This window comes from Thermobia domestica, unplaced genomic scaffold (assembly GCF_964235325.1).
Source record: "Thermobia domestica unplaced genomic scaffold, izTheDome1.hap1.1 HAP1_SCAFFOLD_2100, whole genome shotgun sequence".
NCBI classification, from domain to species: Eukaryota; Metazoa; Arthropoda; class Insecta; order Zygentoma; family Lepismatidae; genus Thermobia; species Thermobia domestica.
In genome coordinates this window covers 10,957-17,540 of record NW_027657802.1, presented here as the reverse complement: position 1 = coordinate 17,540, position 6,584 = coordinate 10,957, and the positions used below count along the sequence as shown (strand labels likewise).

The window sequence follows — 6,584 nt, the reverse complement described above, 5'->3', positions numbered from 1 at the left end:
TATAAAGTGTATACACTTTCAAAAATATTTAAATAATAGCTTAAATTATTTTCGTCCCTCAAAAACTGGGGGCCTAGGCCCCCGACTCCGGGCTATATCCACAATTAATTTTTGAACTTAAAACAAGGATATAAATAAAATTAAAAACAAGGAACATCATATACTCATATACAGAGAACGTAATTCTGAGCCAACATTAATGGCAGAAAAATAAAGATCCAGTAAGGCACCCTCATGAAGATAGCAGTGTGCACACATCATAACCTCCTTAGTTTTTCTTCTCTCTCTCTCTTTTTCAGGGTGAGACAAGTGTTCGTACAGGGAGGGTCATTTCAGGTTTTACTTCGGAAGGACGAAGGATCATTATTATTTTCCACCAAACCATTATCAGAATTAACCTTAGAGCTAACTTCCGTAGTGCCCGGATAGCTCAGTCGGTAGAGCGTTAGGCTTTTAACCTAACGGTCCAGGGTTCGAGTCCCTGTTCGGGCGTGTGCTACTTTTTAATTTCCAAAATGCGATGCAGTGGTTTCCAAACTGGGGGACGTGAAGAACAAGCAAGTAAAACTTACCTGTAATTATAAACATTACGTACACCTTGTCTCAAAAAGGTTGAGCGCATTCTTTATTGGTGTTTTGAGGCAAAAATTTTCTAAGTCCAGCTTCGGGTATCTTCGGGAAAAAGTAAGCCAGGTTCGAACCTCCAAGCCTGCCTTTGCAATCGGGAAAAAGTTTGCAGATGTGTTTTTCTTCTTTTAAATATAATAAGACTTGTTATCAAGTGTTTAAAAAAGCAACATTGATTGAAATACTTAATGATACAATATTTCGAAACCTTGCACATGCTTGTTTGTCATTTAGCTCTCTATACGTAATGGAGCATTTAAATACGTTAAAGAATCTTTCCATATGTAAAAGAATGCTCAAAGTTAAGAAATAGAACATAATTATCGCCTGAGTACTAAAATAAAAGTCAAAGTAGAACAGAAACAGCGTTTGTCATGGATATGAATGTCATAATTATCTTGAGATCCGTTATACATCGCTATAAGCTTAGTTCTAGAAGTCCTTGTGTTAGCTCATTGGTAAGCTTTCGGATTTCAAATCATAAGGTTGTGAGTTCGAATCCAATCTGGGTCAATACTTTTTTTTTAAAATTATATTTTCCGCAATGCATGAAAAATTATATAAAATAATTACATTAAAATATATAAGTTGTTTATATATAACATAATAATTGCAGAACATAGTAATTATTATGTTTAAAATATAACATCTGAGATAATTTTCACAGTAGGTCGTTATTATATATGAGAATGTTAACAAGTTAGGAAAATCGTTTAATAGCAATAAATAAGTTATGTAGTGTATTTATTTGCAGCTATTTGTCATACAGATTTAACTTCTCAATATTCTCATTACATTATGTTATTTATATTCGTGAAATACAGTATATTCCTACGGATATAGAAAGTGTATAAACAGAGTATCCAAAGTCGTATCCTGCTTCAAGACACATAGCTTTTCCCGATCCCCTTAACGTCACGGGAAGAAACACAAATTCTCTTTAGAACGGAATGTCGTTACTTAGAGTCTCATTCGAATACGTTGAATATGCTTTTGTGTATTCATCTCTCTCTCTCTCTCTCTCTCTCTCTCTCTCTCTCTCTCTCTCTTTCTCTCTCTCTTTCTCTTTCGCTTTGTTTATGTGTGTGTGTGTGTTGCAAAATATCCCAAGTTGAATACAACATTTGCAAAGTATATGAGCATCATTGTCATCGAATACCAGAAATTGAAAGTCGTGTTTCTTCAGGTTAGGTTTGCGTGTTCATGTTAGCTCACTGGTACAGTACGGACTTGCCACTGAAGAGGTCTTGAGTTCAAAGCCTACAGCTAATTATCATTCTTTTGTTAGTAGGATTGCACAGAAATCGGATACAAGGAGTGGTTTACTTCTAGAAATATTTTCAGAAGCGTTTAGGTAGCCCTGAAAAGGGCTGTTTTCGGGAGTTAAGGCGGGGTCATTAATATTGTGTCCAAGACCCTTCTGAATTTATTACACGCTCCATTCTTCTGGGCATGGAATCTATTACATTGGTGACAAATCTATCTCCTTCCCCTACCTCCAGCCATGCTTCGGAAACAAGATGCCACAGGTCATCCTGAGTTCTTGGTGGATCTGCGTCAGGCCAACTTTCCCTTAGAGTACGCTTCACTTCTGCTCACATATTTTCCATGAGATTGAGGTCTGCTCCACGGGGCGGCCAGTCGATTAAATCAATCTCAGGGTGCCCTGCGAACCATGCCTGAACCACACGGGAATTATGTATTGGCGACTGGTATTGCTGGAACTGAATTACACCATCAGGCTGAAACAGATGGCACCATGATATTACTGATAATGTCTAAGTACTGAGCATTGTCCAGATGTCCTTCAATTCTATGAAGCTGTCCTGCTCCGCGACTGGAAATCCAACCCCAACATAAAATAGATACATGGCCACTGCGATTGCAAGCAGCCACATATCCATGGTCATATAGGGTGCCTCTCGGACGATACACAAAACGGCGTCCCTCCTTTGATGTTGTGAATATGGATTCATCTGAGAAAACTACGTTTTCCCAATTGAGACCCACATTCGCCTGTGCAAACGCGAGACGGTAAATTTTGTGGTCGTCTGAGAGTTTTTCCTTCACGGCAGCAACACGGCCACGTAACCCAGCATGACGAAGCCTTCGCAGAGCTGTATGCTTACTACCAGGAAAGAGAGAAGCTTCCCTTATCTGTCTAGACGTCCTTAGTGGGTCTAACCGGGCTTCGTTTACTAATCTCGCATCTTGGGCTTCGGTTGACACATGCGGACGACCAGAAGATCGTAAATTACCAGTCTGACCTGTAGCACCATATTTCCGAATCCATTGCCTTCCTGTAGAGGCCGGGACACCTACTCGCCTGCTAGCTGCAGTTGCAGAATAACCTTCCAACTCCCATAAAGTAATTACTGCTGTACGTCTATCCATAGTTACCAATGTTCTGAGCTGTGAGAAGAAAGCAATAGGTAAAAGCTAGTACCTGACGTGTGATTGGTTACTTGCACGACACGCCTATTGTGGGGAACAGCGTTGCCAGATCTAGCATAATGATGCTAGATCTAGCATAATTTGCATGTCTCTAGCACCTAGCATCTTGCTTTTAGCATCCTGCCCAAATCTAGCACAATTTCCGCAAGTTATCAAAAAGCCGTAAAACCTGGAGAAGTTGGTCGTGGGAAGAAAAAGAACGGCAGAAATGTATCCTCTTCCATTGATTCATACACTCGGTAAACCATACAGGCAGTCTTATTTTCCTAAGTAAGTTCGGAACGGCTTTGGGCTTTTTTTTGTGGCTCCACCCAGGGTTTTCTAATCCTTTAACTCCGAGGCATGGGCGGAGCTATGGGGGCCATTCTCCCCCCAACTTTTTGACAACTTCACCATCTTTACTTCTGACTTCATGATCATATTTATTCCTGAAATGACAGCTCCGAGACCGACCAAAAATCTGCCCCCTCCCCCAGCAGACGATTCCCAACTCCGCTTATGCTGCGAAGTAATTTTCTTTCAAAATATGTAAACAAAAACTTTGCATTCATTTATACGATATATACGCCATTGAGTTTGGCAACGACTGCAGTAATTTAGTTGAGTTAAAATTTTGGTGCGTGAAGTATTGAGTTCTATCCATGCATTCTTGCTCTCTGTGTATTTTAAGTTACGTTATCCTATCTCAACTTTGTTTTTTTTTTTTTTTTTTAAACTCCTGAATTAGTAATTATGAGGATCTAGCATAATTTGACCGAATCTAGCATAAGTTCGATCAGGTTTTGGAATAATTCCGAGCTGTGAGTCTGGCAACGCTGGTGGCGAACGACTTGGTCAACGACTCGCGAAAGAAATCTGAAAATGGTGCGCCGTAATAATAATAATAAAAACAGTTTTTATAAAGGAATATTAATACATACGAAAAGCTGTTTAAATAATGAATTGTTATACTGACTTTACACGTATAAAAACATATACCATATACCAAACAGATTGAGCGATATGATTATAGCTGTTTTGAGACGAACACTTTCGAAGTCCAACTTCGGGTGTCTTCGGAAAACAGTAAACTAAAGCTGCTGGTTCGAACCTCCAAAGCCAACCTTAGTAATCGGGAAAAGATGTACTGATATGTTTTTCCTTCTGTTAAATATAATAAGACATGTTGAAATGGTATAAAGTGTAGAAAAAAGTAACATTGATTGAAATACTTAATGATACAATATTTCGAGACTATGTATTCACACTCTCGTTTCGTCATTGTGATTTCCATACGGAAAAGAGCATTTACGTATGAGCTCAGTTATATTTCAGAAGCAGCTTCCGAAAAGCGGTCATATTAGCTCAGTGGTACACCACCGAGCGTTTAAATCGTGAGTTCGATACCCGTTCAGGTGAGATTCCTTTATGATATTCTACTTTCCTCAATGCATGAAAATTATGTAAAATAGTTACATTACAATTCATCAGTTGTATATATATTTTCATATCATCAGTTGTATATATGAGTTGAATATATATATTCATATCATCAGTTGTATATATCAGTTGAATATATATATTCATATCATTTCACGACATAAGTAATTCTTATCTTTAAAATATAACATCTGAGGTATTCACAGAACGTCGGTGTGTTATGTGTGAATATTGAATACAAATTTAAAAAATCGTGTAATAGCAATAAATAAGTTATGTAATATATTTATTTGCAGCTACTTTCATCGCAGATAACTTCTCAATATTCGCATTACAGCATTTAGGTAGAGCATATCGAAAATCGGATCGTGGTTCAAGACAAAAAACTAGCTAGCCCCAAACTGTCACGTAAGAAATTCACGAATCGCAAAAGTAAAGGGAAGAGATTGAGAGCGGTAATTCCTTAATCGCTCTCTCTCAACTCTCTCTTATCTGCATTTATACATATAAAAGTGTATGTATGTATGTTCCATCATAACTCATGTATGCCTAGAGCAGGGTTTCTCAACCTGGGAGTCGCGGCCCCTAGGGGATCGCAAAGATAGGCGGAGGAGACAAATATAGTTAGAATCTAATACCAGAAGTTATTTTTAAATATTATTTTTAATTTTGTTCTGATAGGCATACTTTTATTTTTTATACACACTGTAAAGAACAATAAAAAATAAGTCTACTGAACATTTTCAAAGGGTGTAGAATTCGTGTTACTATTCGGTTCAAAGTCTCTTGTCGTCGCGAATTCTGTCGAGAAATTTGAAGCTTAAAATATACAAAACGATAATCATGCCTGTTGTTCTGTATGGTTGCGAAACATGGTCGCTTACTCTGAGGGAAGAACATAGACTGAAAGTATTTGAGAACAAGATCCTTAGACGAATATTCGGACCCAAGAGGAACGGGAATGGGGAATGGCGGAAACTTCATAACGAGGAACTACATAATTTATACGGTTACCCAACATTGTTAGGGTCGTCAAGTCTAGGAGGCTTAGGTGGGCAGGTCAGGTAGCTAGAATGGAAGAAAGTAGAAACGCTTTGAAAGTCTTGACTGTAAGACCAAACAGAAAACGACCATTAGGAAGACCTAGGGGCAGATGGGAGGACAATATTAAGATGGATCTCGCTGAGATAAGAATACAAAGTAGAAACTGGATCCAATTGGCTAAGGATAGAAGTCAGTGTAGAGCTTTTGTGAACGCGGCATTGAACCTCCGGGTTCCATAGGCCATAGAGTTAGTTAGTTAGTAGAGTTGTTTAAAAATGAATTTAAATCAAAGAGGTATGATATAAAACTAATGAGAACTGTATATAGAAATACTAGAAAAATACACATGAAACAAAACCTGCACATTGAAATACAATTAAAATTAAAACCTAATGAGATACCTAAGCATGGTGTAATTTCACTAGTGCAGCAATGCCCGGTTCAATCTTCATGACGAATATTATCAAGCCGTTTTCAACTGATAAGCGATTTCTTATCTTTGTTTTAATGTTTACCATAAAAAAAACACTTTCGCACAAGTAAGATATAGCAAATGGAATTATTACTTTTAAAGCAGCAATCACCAGACCAGGATATTCTTCTCTCCTCATCAGGCAGAACTTGTCCAAGTCTTTGTTACAGGAAACCAGTTGCAAAGACTTGTCGCATGATCATTCTATTATTTGGTCAAGAAGTTGTGGGCTTAGATCGGATACGTTAATGGCCTCTTCAATGAAGGAGTTTAACATCCATCTTGAACCAGCACCTTCGTCGTTGGGAATATAGATATTACAGTTACTGTATCCACTGTCAGTGCCGGGCGCCGAAAAGAGGGGCCACACATTTCGGAGGAAGTGTGTTACTCAAGTTAGGAAAGTGCATGTGCACATGTGTAAAATAGAAGGAAAAACGTAATAAAATGTGCTCAAAATTAAGGAAAGGTAGGGTTTATTTTGAAAATGTTATTGAGCTTCGTGCCAACCATGGTGGCGCTTCGTAGCTAGTCTGTCGACGTCACTCATATATACGGTGACATCGTA

General features: G+C 38.2%; 1 non-coding gene across 1 annotated transcript; it reads left to right on the top strand.

The window, feature by feature from the left end:
* The first annotated feature begins 419 nt into the window (after nt 1–419).
* Nucleotides 420–492, top strand: TRNAK-UUU (transfer RNA lysine (anticodon UUU)). Its single transcript has one exon. It is a non-coding gene; the product is annotated as a tRNA-Lys (tRNA).
* Nucleotides 493–6,584: the final 6,092 nt, after the last annotated feature.